Source organism: Equus quagga, chromosome 21 (genome assembly GCF_021613505.1).
Source record: "Equus quagga isolate Etosha38 chromosome 21, UCLA_HA_Equagga_1.0, whole genome shotgun sequence".
NCBI lineage: Eukaryota > Metazoa > Chordata > Mammalia > Perissodactyla > Equidae > Equus > Equus quagga.
The window spans coordinates 11762808-11777866 of record NC_060287.1 but is presented as its reverse complement, the minus strand read 5'-3'; positions in this window follow the sequence as shown (position 1 = coordinate 11777866).

The following is a 15059-nucleotide window of genomic DNA, read 5'->3' as shown; positions in this document are numbered from 1 at the left end:
GAAGGATGCATTAATATATGAAATATTTTACTCCATAATATATTTGTGTTCACTATAATGTGAATAAATAAATAAAATATAAATACATTTGATACTTCAGAAAGAGGCAGAGTTTAACCTGTGGTTTCTGTATCCCTGGTCTACTGCTGCATTTCCTAGAACTATTCACGGTCTGTTTTGAGATATATGACTTCAGAGGATAGACACAAAACAATGGAAATTTGCAAGTTTGTCCTTAGGATCTTACCTCTTTTATTGGCTGTTTATTTCAAGGTTTCATGAAACTTCCTGCATAAAGATTAGCTCCCCTAATAAATAAGTTTCTGTTAACAAACAACAAATGTTAAATGATTCCATGACACTATCAAACAAATTTTAATAACATTTGTGGATTCAGTCCCCTGGAAATAGTATGTCTGCTACATTGTATAGTGAAGAATCACCAGATAATGAGAATTTCAGTTTTGTGGGTGAATAGAAAGCTCAGACAGCCACTGGGTGAGAAGCTTTTATTGTCCAAATTGGTCTTATGGAAACTTATAAATCACTGATCAGCAAATTTGGCTGATTACCAGAATTACTCAACAAACTTTTAAAAATACAGGTTCTCAGGCCCAAGCCCAGAAATACTAAACTCAAGTGCCTAGGAGTTGGCCTGGTAATCTTTTTCAATCAACCCATGTCCTCCTGATGATCAGCTGCTGTGGGTTACTTTCTGTGGCATCTTTCTAAATCCAGTTCAGCTCTATTTACCTTTGCTTGAGCATATTTCTATCAATTCCACTTCTCTATGTGCAAATTTCTGTTACTAACTCCATTTCACTACCTGCTTTCAGTTTCTTAAATAGCATCATTTTTTTTTAGAAGTTTTTTCTATTTTGATCAGAGTGTTACATTAGGGATTAAAAATACAATTGACTGAAGATATATTCATTTAAGAAAAAGAAATATCAATTTCTATAAAAATCCTTTTATCTGTAAGCATTAGCCAATATTAGTGTCTTAATACAATTTGCAATCAGTAGACATCACATCACTAATCTAATAAGAATTGAAATATTTTTAAAGGAAAGTAGAAAAATAATGATAAAATAAATTAGATTATAGGTGCACCTTAATTTATGAGAGAAATGTGTTTCTGAAAGATTGGCTATTGAGGTAATTTCTATTAACTAAATTATATTTTCCCATTGACCAGGGCTTATAATTGCAAAGGCACGATCCGTAGAGTGGGGTGCAAAGGAGAATGTGATCTTGAGGCTAAAACAGAAAGCAAACAAAACTTTGAAGAACAATTATTTTTTAAATGATATGTTTAAATATAAATTAGAGATGTTGATAAAATAATAATTCTTAAACACATCAAGAAACAGTGCACCTCACTCCCCATGCATTTAAGGTTCTAGACATAAGTGAAGGTATGAAACCTATAGGAAGACAGAGATTAGATAAAGCATGTTGCTACTTCTTTCCTGTTGGGGTAATGTAGTATCTCTGTGTCCCTAGTAACTGTGATCGTTTTAAGATCCTAAACTTATAGCAAATTTTAATTAGCACTGATGCCTCTATTATTTTCTTGTACTGTGACATGCAAGACTATGGGGATTGAGGGGGTGAAGTCAGGAAGACTGTTTCTGAAAGCTGATATTTTTTAATGCATTTTCAGTCACCCAGAACATTTCGTAATATCAGGTCCCCAGATTTAGTATTTTGATAAACATTAGTTTCTCTATACTTAATTTCCCTTCAGGAAGGTCTGCCCAAATTCTTTCAGGATAATTACAGTCGTGTGAAATCTCATTTTCTTTATTTTTGAGCCTGAGTTTTAGAGGGTATAAACATTTGGTCTGACAGACTCTAAACTTTTAATGAGTTAAAGGTTTTTAATGGCTGCTAGATTGGACCCGTCTTTTATTCAACATTTTCGACCCAACTGCCCAATGGAATGCTTTTTCATTTGACCTTCCTCTCTCCCAAGCAACTTAGGTACTTCCCCTGGTAGAACTCTGATTAGGCTCACAGTAGCAAACAGTGGGATTCCGTCCTTCTCCAGCTAGAGCTGTGCTGGAGTAGGGAGCTGATGGAGATACTCACAAGGTTAACTGCCTACGAGTGTGGAGTGTGTGCCCCCAGGGGGGCTACGGCCCTGTGATACAGATCCCAGCAGTTTTCACACTCACTTTGTAAGATGTGAAACCCCCGAGACATGACACGGGGTTGGAAGTCCTCACCATCAGTCTCTTCCACTTCTATTTAAACTGTGGAGTTGCCAGTTCCATTAAAATGCAAGGCACTGTTATCAGAAAAGACCTGGTTTTGTTAAGGGAATGAACAATTAGGGGCAGCTGGAGACTGGGGGTGGTCAAAAGACCACCTAAGTTTTATTTCATTATTACAGAGAAGCAAAGCAGTTGTGGGTTGTTGGGGCCATTGAAAAAAGAGAGAGAAAGCTGAAATGAACCAGCAGAGCAGTATTCAACATTTGCATGCCAGCTTTCTTAGACTTTTGCTGAATAATGACTCTTTCACTCTATTAATTATCTTTCTATTATTAAATTTGTCATGTTTATATTATCAAAATCACAGATCATAATCACAAATATCTAATGAATTCTAATGAGCTTATCTTGAAAGACAGATATTTGCTGTCTAAATTGTATCATTCTTACATATTAAAAGTTCAACTTAAAAAGGTCTCAAAAAAAAGAAAAAGTCATTTAAGAATAAAAGGAAACATATTTCTAGCCAGTATTTCAGGAGAAATCCTGTCATTTCCCTCCACTGCAGCTCATCATAAAAGCTCTAAGGAAATAGTGTTTAAAATCAATTAACCGAGAAGGCTAAAATCAATTTAACAAGAGTTAGCTAATGTTTTACTAAAGCGAACTCTCTTTTCTTTAAACATGATTAATATCATTTAGGGGTTGTTATTAGTGGTGTCACTTCTAAAAAGTGTGACCAATTTGTAGTGAAAGGGCCTTTGTGTACACGTAGTGGATTTATGGGAAGCACAGAAATGTAACTCGGTATTAGTGATTGCATCTTTTCCTTGCCTTTGATATTTTAAGCGAATACTCTATTTTTACTCTGTCTCCTTGGAATGTCTCCTAAAGGTCACTGAAGGATCAAGAAATACTTAACCTATAACCACCCATGATTAAAACAACTCTATGCAAATTATATTCTAGTATGGCATTTAACTATGTTGATATTGGGTAGAATCATAAAAATCAGTGGATTTTAGAGTTAGAAGGGGCTAAATAATATAGGCCAGTAATTTTCAAAAAATTTATAACAGCTTATTCCTTACAAGAACCCCAATATATACAAATGCTTTGAATGTACCTGCTATGACTGAAGGGACAGGTTATGTAGCTGGGCTTACTGGTTTCATCACAGCTCCCCACCCCCAGCCCAAGGCCCGCTATTTGAAAACCAGACAAAATGACCTCTTAGCTTAACATAACAGGAAACTGAGACCCAATGTGTTTAAATGAGTTGTATATGTTAGCACAGCACAGTCACACATTGGAAAGATAACTTGATCCATATCTGATATTAATACTATGATTTATTGATCAATTGATTTTGCTTCTCACTGTCCATGTCCTAATACATTGTTTTCACCAGAGAGTTTTTTTAAGTTTTTCTCCCCAAACCCAGTACATAGTTGTATAGCCTAGTCATTCCAGTTCTTCTATGTGGGACAGCGCCACAGCATGGCCTGACCAGCAGTGTGTAGGTCCACATCCAGGATCCATCCGAACTGATGAATCCTGGTCCACTGAAGCAGACTCTAGGAACTTAATCACTCAGCCGCAGGGCCAGCCCCCACCGACAGAGTTTGACACTTCATAGTAATTTGCTTTGTCAGATCATGGTGCTACTGTGAATCGGATCCACAGATAAATCTCTTTATCTCTTCTTGAAAAAGATAACAAAAACTGAAAATGCTTTACTGTTGGCTGTGAATAATACACTTTTCACTATCTTTATATGCATATAAGACTCCTAGCCACCAAAAACATCATATTTATCTCGGTAAGTCCTGCTCTTGCTAATAGTAGTGTTAAAAAGAATAGTCACCATGGAAGCGAGGTAGTACCTTTGTATACATTAGGTTGAATCACATGACATAGCCAATATTTGAGCTTTTTGATCTACAAAAACATGTTCGTGTGACTTAAGCTAATACAACCCATACCACTTCCATTTGCCCTGTAATGCCACCACTGTCTCCATTCTCTAGGTGAGGAACCCGAGGTTCACAAAGAAGAACTTTGCCAGAGGGCACACTGGCAGCAGTGTTAGAGTGGGGTTTGGCCATATGCCTCTCTCCAAATCTCATGCCTGTGCCCTTGCACCCAGCTGCCCTATATGTTCAGATCATGTGAATGTACAAAGAAAGCAAGTTTGTTCAAAGCATAGCTTAGGTGCGTGAAAGTGGGAAACATTAATCTCAGATAAAAATATTTCTTTATGAACTAAGCCAGGCTTCCTATATTATATAATAATATTTACTAAAGTTGTGATCAGACATCAACAGTACAGATTGTCTGAGATTTTTCAGCCACCTCTAAGCCCACAGCTACATCAGCTGTCAATCTTCTGTAATTTACTATAGCTCATATGCACAGTCATCTTACCTCACGTCATTATCAAACCAGGAGATCTCTATTTTGTCTAGAATTTTGAACTAAAATAAAAACATATTAGACCAAAAAACAACAAAAGAAGACTATTAAAATGTGAGAATGTTGCCTTGGAAGTTGTATCTAATTTCAGAAACAGTTAGGTGGAAAAATAATCAGACTTTGTGACTGGGAGCTTTCATCTTTTAAATTCAAAGGAAATGAGTTAAACACAAAACAACGACAACAGAAAACCTTCTATTGTGAAAGAAAGATAAACTAAATAGATGAAGAAAGTACTATTGACTTATGAAAAGATTATTCGACCCCATCAGAAAGAACATCAAATGGCTCTCAGGACCCAAGAAATTAAAGTGTATGTCGAGTAGATTGGACATCATTTTCTTTTACAATAATTCTAGAGTATTAGTTCAATAAAAGTAAAGAATTGTTGAAGCTGAAACAAACTGAGAAATTTTGAACATTTTATTACATTTTATCGTATCCTTAGAAAAAGACTGTTGGGCCTCTTACATAAATTATTTACTAAAAAACAAAAGGCAAAATTAAAAATGAGACACATCAGGAAGAAATGGAAACCCATGAAAATTCTCCTAATATTGACTATATTCTTGGTGTTTTTATTTATTTTATTTTTTGTATGGACATATATCTAAAAAGCCCAATTCTATTTTTAAATAGATGTTATGATTCAAACAATTTTTAAAAAATAATTTTTCAATTTCTTCTTGACTTGCACTCTAACTGGTAATCAAAAATAGTATGGGCATAAGGCTGCATCTTCTGACACTTGTTTTTTGGTTTTTATTTATATTAACAGAATATTGAAAGCCTAGCAAAAAACTCTCTATATTGCCTTCAAATAGAAAAGTTTACAAACATGATCTATACGGTAAGGAAAGTTCTTATCAATTCAGAACAATATTTTAAATATATTTTATTACTAATATCTATAAATTCAATACAGACTGTTTTTTTAATGCAAATTAATTGGATGTAAGTGTAATCTGGTTATATCCTCTGTCACCTATGGATGGTCACAATTGATTCCGCCATTCTGAATTACCAAGAAAAAGCGGCCCCACCTGTCTCTGATCCAGGGCATCCTTTCCTGTGCTGGTGGTGGGCCAGCAAGGACATCCTTCCAAAATAAAATATCTTCCTTCTGTCAGTGATCTAACATAGCAATCGTCCTCTGCTAGAACCTCAAAGAGCTTAGGATAAATTTCAAATGAGCACTCCAAAAATAATTATTAAAAAGAAGAGAGAGTTCTCTGTGGCCTGAGGACATCAGGGAATTGTTCATGAGCAGATGGGCCTGGAGGGGAATGGAAGAGAAAAGGTAAATAGAAAAAGTAAGAAGAGACTCCCAGCAAGGGAAATGTCACACGGGATGAAATGGTCAGGAAAGCCCAAACAGACTCTTCATTTTCAGGATTTTATCACTTTGACTTTAAATGATTTTTGAGTGACCCTTTCATCTTCAAGGATTTGTAACTTTGCTAAGAAATCATTTGGTTCAAAAATTCTGTGGAAAACTTTGAAAAACAAAACTAAGGAGACAAGTTGGTTTCTATAAAATGACAGTTCTGAAGTTATGATTGGATCCTAGATGCAGACAGATTTGGCTTTGAACCACAGCTCCACTGCTTCCAGCTGGTTGACTTGGTAAAGGGGATTTACGGTAATGGGGACCAGGTAATGAGAATTCAAAGGATCACCATCAAGTTCATCTTCTTAGTAAAATGCTTAGCACAGCAAACCTAAAGCACAATCATTGATCCTGGTCATTATCATTTTCAATATATTGTTAGAACTGTTAAAAGGGACCTTGCCGTTTTTAAACAGTAAGAAGAGGAAGAATTATAAATAAATGAAAATTGAATAGGTTTTGGGAAAAATAAATAAGATGTTCACCTCTCTCTATACTAAAATAGACAGTGTGTCTTGATTTTTATAGTTAAATGTAAAAATAAAAGCACAAACAAAGCAGTAAAAACTGAGAACTGAATAATTTATCAAATTTCTGGGAGGGGAGAACTTTCTATATATAAAAGCATTAGTGAAATAGACACTTATTCACAGCTGGTGAGAGTGTAAGTGTTTTCTGTTCTTCTCAGACACATTTTTGTAACGTGTATTGAAAACCTTAAAAATATTCATGTCCTTTGAGTCAGTAAGTCAATCTATCGAAGCAAATGCTTAAAGTCTACTGAAGAAATAAAAAATGTCTACAATGGTTTATAGAAAAATATGTTCAAGTCAGTGTCGTTCATAAAAGGAAACAAAAAAATAATCCTGGAAATAACCTAAATGTCCAATAATAAGGGAATATTAAATTAATGTGGTATACCCATACTATATAACATCACAAACCATATAAGATGCTATTTATAAGTTTAATGACATAGAAAAGTTTTATATTTCAACATTAAGTGGAAGACAAGCAGGATACAGAATCATAAATATTAAACTTGCAGCTATAAAGCACTATGTGGAGAAAAATGGAAATACATGGAAATATTAAGTGTTTATTTCTTGAATGGTGAGATTATGACTTGTAAGAATTTTTTTCTTTATGCTTTGTAGTATTTAAACATTTTTAAAAAATTAACGGTGGAAAAAATTACTTTAAAAAGACAGCACGCAAATTAACATTTTTTTCAATGTGGTAAAATATAACATAAAATTCAATCATTTTAACATAAAATTTACCATTTTAACCATTTTTAAATTTACAGTTCAGTGTATTAAGTACATTCACATTGTTGTACAATATCATCACCATCCATCTCCAGAATTTTTTTCATTTCCAAAACCAAAACTCTGCACCCATTAAATAAGTACTCCCCATTCCCCTCCCCACCCCTGCCCCTGGCAACCACCATTCTACTTTCTGTCTCTATGAATTTGACTACCGTAGGAACCCCATACAGTGGAATCACACGATGTTTGTCCTTTTGTGACTGGCTTGAGAATTGTATTTTTGCCAATCATTCTTTTTTCTCTCCAGGAAAGTAGTAGAAAATAAACCAAAGGGTGGATAAGGAAATAGAATGATAATAGGCCCAACAGGCTCCAGAGATTGTAAAATAGTTGAGATATATTATGATTGGATCTAAAAAATGTAGTGATGTACAACAATTTTAATAACCATTTGTATGTCAAAGGTTTTAGTATTTTTAGAGTTTAAGGAATTTAGACACTCTCTTGAAAGGATACAGCCTCTTAGCGACAAGCATGAAAAGAAAATTAATTACCTCTTATCAACATAGAATTATTTTAAAACACTTCTTTCAAACATAAAACTAGACAGAAAAAATAAAACTCTGCCTATACTAAGGAAGTTCTCTGCCAAAGTACTGGCTTCTCATTTTACTGAGTCTGTTAGTCTATGATATCTACAGTCAAAGCAGTTTTTAGAAATATTCTGATCATACTTAAAGTACAAAATACATATGAAATGACATAAGAAAAGACTCATATGTATATTTTGGAAATTTAAGAATATCTATAGTACAGTTAGCCACTTTAACTTAACTGCTTGAAGTACACAAACATAGTATTTAAGAAGACATTTTCTTCAGGTCTAGTAAGGCAGACTCTCTGTATATCATACACATGCGTGACTTATACGCACAGGAGTTCAATTCTACACAGAGGGTCCACACAGGCTAACACGGATACACTCAGTTGTCATAAGTTCTCAACATTGCCCCCAAGTGCCCCCTTACAGATTGGCTTAGCATGTCCCTGCCCAGTGAAACTTCTGAATTTACGTTAGGCAGAAAATTGTGTGACTATTTCAGCATAGATCCAATTATTTTCTCAGATATCTTTAAAAGGGGCTCAGTTGGAAGAGGATACAGGATGGGTAAGTTTGAGTCTCAGGGACATCAGATGGACAGAAGCTAAGTCCTATAGGTTTATCGTTCTGAATAATTAGTTTCAGTACAGAAATTGGGCTGGCACTGAGCAAAACTACGTGAAAGTGAGGCAGTAAAATGGGCAGCTTGAGTAGCTGATGGAGAGAGACAGGAACCAACAAAACTGAGAGTGATCTCAGCTACAAAAAAGAAATTGTCTGTGTATTCCTTGAACATAAACATATCCACTACTGTGAGCCAGTGTTTAGAGAGAATGGTGTACTGAGAGGAAAAGCTAGAATTGGATTTGTGGCGTCTAAGTGTACTACGAGAAATAACTAAGAGACGGAAACTCTGAACTCTGCACTGAGAGAAATAACTAAGGGTTGGAGATGTGGAGACGGTACACACCAGTTGTTATGAATTGTATTTTGAATAATAATGAAACAAAAGAGGAGAGAAAAGAAATTTGAAATTTCCTTTTGTGACACTGATCTTAGTATCACCATTTTGGACCATTTTCATATATTAAGTGTTGTTTCAAAAATCCACATCTTTCTTTTGAATTTGTGACTTAACACCACATGGCAGAGGAGAAGACATGATTTGAACTATATGAATAGCGGAAAGTGAAGACATTGAAGCGTTAGTGAAGAGACCACTAGTTTGACCTTTTCCTGCTTTGTTTTTTCCTCTTGGACTTTTATGAAAAGACAGAAGTTCTGTCCTTTGTCAGTAAATTAATTTAGTGTGCCTTGCTAAAAGGCAGGCGACTGGGTGGCTAGCTCCTCCCTTTAGAATGTGTGACAGTCAAGTCAAAAGGAAGAGGCCATAAACCTCTACCACAAAATATTTTACTATAACGAAAAAATTATTTCTTTCAATTTTTGTTATTACATGTTTTAGGTCAATTAATCTAAATTGCATCCCAACTCTTAGTTATTACTTTGAACTTGTCTTTACTAATGACTGCTTAACCCTGCCATCAGCTCAGATGACTCCTCCAAAATTGCTTTTTTTTAAAATTTAGGGTTCTGTTACGATGTCGCACCTTGAAAACTAAATATAATCAAACATGTCTCAAGTGATATCAATAATTAAATTTCTGGAAGCGTTCCAATTCGCTTGGTGTAACAAATTCAAATATAAATTTATTGCTAAGGGCAAAACCAAAGTAATGTCCTGCAGTGACCTGGAAATTTAGTTAACATAATAACTAACAAAAGTTTCTGAAAGAATAGACAAATTGCTCCCAACTGCACATGAAAAGGAATGACATAAGGTTAGACAAAAGATTTATGATCTAAGTGAATTTCTTTTGAAATGCAAACAACCTCAAGACTCTTTACAGCTCCCTTAGGGAAAATCTCCTGGGTGGTATCATTTGTGCTGCGGGGTCTTAGAATAGGCTGGTAGGGTGCTAATGGAAAGTATGACAGTCTTGGTGGTTGGGGATTAATATGTAGGAATCTCTGAAGCATTTACTGAAGATGCCCACATAAATCTCTACATCACTCCTTGAGAGGCATTTTCCTTGTTGCTGCTTTCCGCTTGATGTTTTACACAGTTTTATTTTTAAGAAGTACCTGATAAGGAAACAGCCTCAACAGTTTCTACAGGCAGACGCAGTTCTGCTGTGAGCACCTCAATGTTTCCATCGATTTATTGTAAAAATTCGCTTCACCATGATTGCCACAACCACCATCAAATCAACAGTCAAAACTAAATGTTCATTGTAAGAGGATATTCAAACGACAGCAAAGCATATATGCTCATGCTTGGTTTTAAGCCTCTGTTTCTTGTTTTAGTCATGAGAGCCTACTGAAGTTTCCTTCAGTCCTGTAGGTTTTTAATATAACTCCATGGAATCCTTATAGACCACTCAATATCCAGGGATAAGCTCTGACCTTTATGAGATCCATATCTGTATCATTCTAAGCTGTGTTATATCAGGGATGCTGGTATCCTCTTTTATTTTATTAGAGGGTTATGATATTAGAATAAGTCATGTACATTATTCATATGTAATGTAACAGATGAACCAGCTACAAGGGAGGACCACAACTTTCCAGTCTACACTTGGCCCCAAGGAAAAACTACTAACACTCTGACAGCTTTGCATAAATATAAGCATAATAGATTAGACCAGATGTGCCAATGAAAGATTATCAAAATAAACACCACTTCATATGACAGCTTTCAAAGTAACTTCATTTCACAGAATCTGAAACTTGAAGCCATGATTCTTCATCTTCTACAAAGGGCTCAGGCCCGATTATTGACACAAGAGCTGAAATCCCTGGAAAAGGCTTCTACATGATCCAAGTAAGTAACAGAATGTCTGCTCTTAGGGGAACGAGTCTTCAGAAGTCACTCGTCCAGCTCTTTCATTTTACAGCTGAAGGAACTAAAATCCAGAAAGGCAATGTGTATTTTTAGAGGCAGACATGATTCCTGTTAAAGCCTGGCATGTAACAGCACTCAATAAAACTTTGTTAAGTGAATTGAACAAATCAATCATTTTTTCCCCATCTTTCTTCCAACCACTGAAGTTTCTTATGCTTAAGAGACCTATCCAGATATGGGTGCAAGCATTTTGACTATGATAATATATTTTGGTGTTTGTCTTGACATAAAAGCTGCTGTTATGAAGCAACAGCTTTTTAGGGGGGAAGTTAATGGATTTGTAACTAGAAGAATAGAGTCATACTGCTACTTATCAAACATTCAGATAAAAAACTAAATTACATCAGCAGTGAAAAATCATGTAGCTAGAACATCAATTCTAATTTAAAAGCCTTTCTGGAGACAAGGCAAAATATAATCCTATTCCTCAGTTGAAGCAATACTATTTCAAGGAAAGTTAATATAGAAGCCTGACAAACAATAATGTCAATAATCTCTTATATGTCTTTCTGATGACAATGGTGATGACAACATCATATTACAAAAAGAAATCTCAGAAAGAAACAAGTAGGAGGAATCCCCCTGAAGCCACCAACTCGGTCAGATCTCTTGTCAGGCTGATGGCCCAAACACTCAGAAAGCGACATCTCCAGGCAGCTGGCTTTGTGCATGTGAGAGGGGCCGATATTAAATTGTCAAAGTACTTCTTCCCAAGTTCATGCAGAAGCACACACATACAGATATGTAAGCACACATACCCCAGAGAGCACATACAGCAGCAAAATCGGACCATAAATTGAAAACCAGATTCTCAGTAGGAGGTGGCTACCTGGCATTCGCTAAGTTCCTTTAACTCTCAATATCATATGCCAGCAACTGTTAAAAGAAATCTTTGCCACATTTATGTCATCATGGTACTTTATTGACCTGCAGCTGTTAGAATAGCCCTCTAAGCTTTGGAGGGCTAGCCTAAAGACCATGAGGGTCAAACTGAGAACTCTAGTAAGAATATCAGTCAAGTACTGCTCTCCCACCCACTTAGTGTATTTAGTTAAGTGGGGGGAAAACTACAGCTAAGCTGGCTCAAAAGTCCTGTGGTGTGAACAAATGAGGCTAAATCTCAGTTTTCTTACAGGACTAAAGTGAAGGAGGTAGGAAGAAATCAGAAATACTGCGGTGGCATAGTGGTTAAGTTCCCACGTTCTGCTTTGGTAGCCCTGGGTTCGTGGGTTCGGATCCCAGGTGCAGACCTACAAATGGCTCATCAAGCTACACTGTAGTAGTGTCCCACATACAAAATAGAGCAAGGCTGGCACAGGTGTTAGCTCAGGGACAATCTTCCTCAAGCAAAAAGAGGAAGATAGGCAACAGATGTTAGCTCAGGGCCAATCTTCTTCACCAAAAGTACCCCTCAAAAACAAAAAAAATGCTCCCAAGCTCCCTGTGTTCTAAATTTGTAACCATTGTATTAAATAAACATTGTATCCTTATACGTAAAAAAAGAAATAATAGGTAAGAGCTACAAAGCAAAATGAGAAGCCCAAAGAATAGTCAATCACATGGCTCTATCTTTTGTTTTAGTATAACCAAGCTCACCAAACACACCTCTTTACGTCCTTACTCTCCTGCTTTTCTATCCTCTTACCTTTGCTTTCCTTTTCTTCTAGCAATTGAGGTAAATAAACAGAGAACTGCTCCCGAAATCCCCTAATTCATGAAGTGTGAACGCTTTTCTCAAGTTAAAAATGTTTGGCATACCCTCTCTATAGCCAGAAAACAATGATTAACATTAAATTAGTTAACACGGTTTAGTGGAAATGAAATAGATTCTGATATCAATCAGGCTCAGCAGTCATTTATTTTTATACTCTTTTATTGAAGTTACTTAATTTCTCAGAACCTCAATTTTTTGTTATTCATAATAGATAGTCTTTTCTCCTTCTCTGCTCTAAGTCCTCCAAAATCTTTACAAAATCATCTGACATCTCATCTACATTTTTCCTGGTTCTATCCATACGAGGTTTCTCACTTTCCTCCAACTCTGGCATGGGATGGAATATTTGTGGAACGTTTTACTCCTCTTCAAAATCTTGTATATTTTGCCTTCTCTGTTTTCTTAATTCGGTGACTATAAGACAACTGATAATTTCTTTCTTCTTTCCAGCAACTCTTTTTCCTACTGACGTTTTGGTGTAACACGTAGCACTGAATTCTATGCTAAGTATCATTGATTAGCTTATCTATTTATGAATTTGGCTCAAGATATTGGTCTGGATTTCATGGATGCTTGTATAAATATAGCTTGTAATGCATTTCAATCTTTATTATGGCTGTTGCTTTAGACTGAAAGTAACAGACTGATGAGCCAGTGATCCTTCAATTTGATTTAAGAGGCCAGCATCTTTATTTGTCTGTGTGTGTGTGTGTGTGTCTATTTACGGCTACTTGTTAATGATTATGGTGATTGGGTGGCTCCTGTAGGGGCCAACGTACATCTGAAAAAGTTGCCAAGATAGGTCATATGTTCAGTAATTTGGGGAGCTTCTAAGTTTGGAGATTATTTTGGTTTTTGGGTTTTTTAATTGAATGTAAGAGAAAATTGATGGGGAAAATGGGCTAGTGGCATAAAAATTGAGATTTGGCTAATTCTTTCCTTTATTTTAAAACAGGAAAGCCATAAAAAGAGGAGTGTTAAGACTTCTTTCTCTCTAAGACTACATTAAATAAATCAGCAAAGGAAACGACTTAAGGCTTCTATTTACTGCCGTAGGCGGTTGTGTAAGTCTGGTTCTCTGATAACCTTTACTACATTTTGAGAGAGGCATTTTGTAACAAACAGCAATAAAACCAGGACTGAATTTTTTTTTTTTTGAGGAAGATTAGCCCTGAGCTAACTACTGCCAATCCTCCTCTTTTCGCTGAGGAAGACTGGCCCTGAGCTAACATCTGTGATCATCTTCCTCTACCTTATATGTGGGACGCCTGCCACAGCATGGTGTTTGCCAAGTGGTGCCATGTCCGCACCCGGGATCCGAACCGGCAAACCCCGGGCTGCTGAGAAGCAGAACATGTGAACTTAACTGCTGCGCCACCAGGCCAGCCCCCAGGACTGAATATTTTTATTTAATATTTCCTCATAGAGGTAATAGTTATTAGGTATTGCTTTTAATATTTTCATGATAAAGAGTTATTTTTCACTTTTGATGTGATTCTAATTTTAAAAAGAATTTAAAATGCACTAGTATCTATATAATTAAATTTTAATCAGAAACCACTGGCAGTTGCAATAACAATTAAGAAAAGACAGTATCTAAATTCTAGAATTATTCTGGTTAAATTAATATAAATTTTAAAAGACTAATTTATGAATATGGTGTCTATCATTAATTTAAATCGACTTCTTATCTATGAGCTATATAATGAGATTGTAACAGTTTATCTTAAAAATACCATTCAGTTTTGAAATTCTAAAATGGGTCTTTTAAGGTAAACTTTTTAAATTGTAATTTTCTTTCATTTTAGTTTTCTTTGTATTTAGATATACGTGTCTATTTGTGTGTATGTACACATATAATAAACTTTTAAGTTAATTAGATTTGGAATGCATTTTACGATTATTTCACAAGGCTTCTACTAACTTTATTTATCTACTTGGTATTTAATCAGTAAAAGTTACTTTCATGTTTTGAATTTATAAAAACAGGTAATGGCTATATTATTTATCTAGGGTTGCCATAATAAAGTACCTCAAACTTGGTGGCTTAAAATTAGAAATTCATTCTCTCATGGTTCTAGAGGCCAGAAAATCAAGATGTCAGCAGGGCCATGCTCCCTCCGAAGGCTCTGGAGAAGAATCCTTTCCAGCCTCTGGAGAGTCTGGTGGTCCCAAGCATTCCTTGGAGTATGACCACGTAACTCCAATCTCTGCCCCTGTCATCACATAGCTGTCTTCTCCCTGTGGCTTTTGTGTCTATGTCCAAATTTCCCTCTTCCTTTAAGGAGACTAGTCACTGTATTAGGGCCTATCCTAATCAAGTATGAATTCCTCTTAACTTGATTACATTTGCAAGGATCCTATTTCCAAAGGCCGTCACATTCTGAGGTTCCGAGGGGACATGTATTTGGAGGACACTAC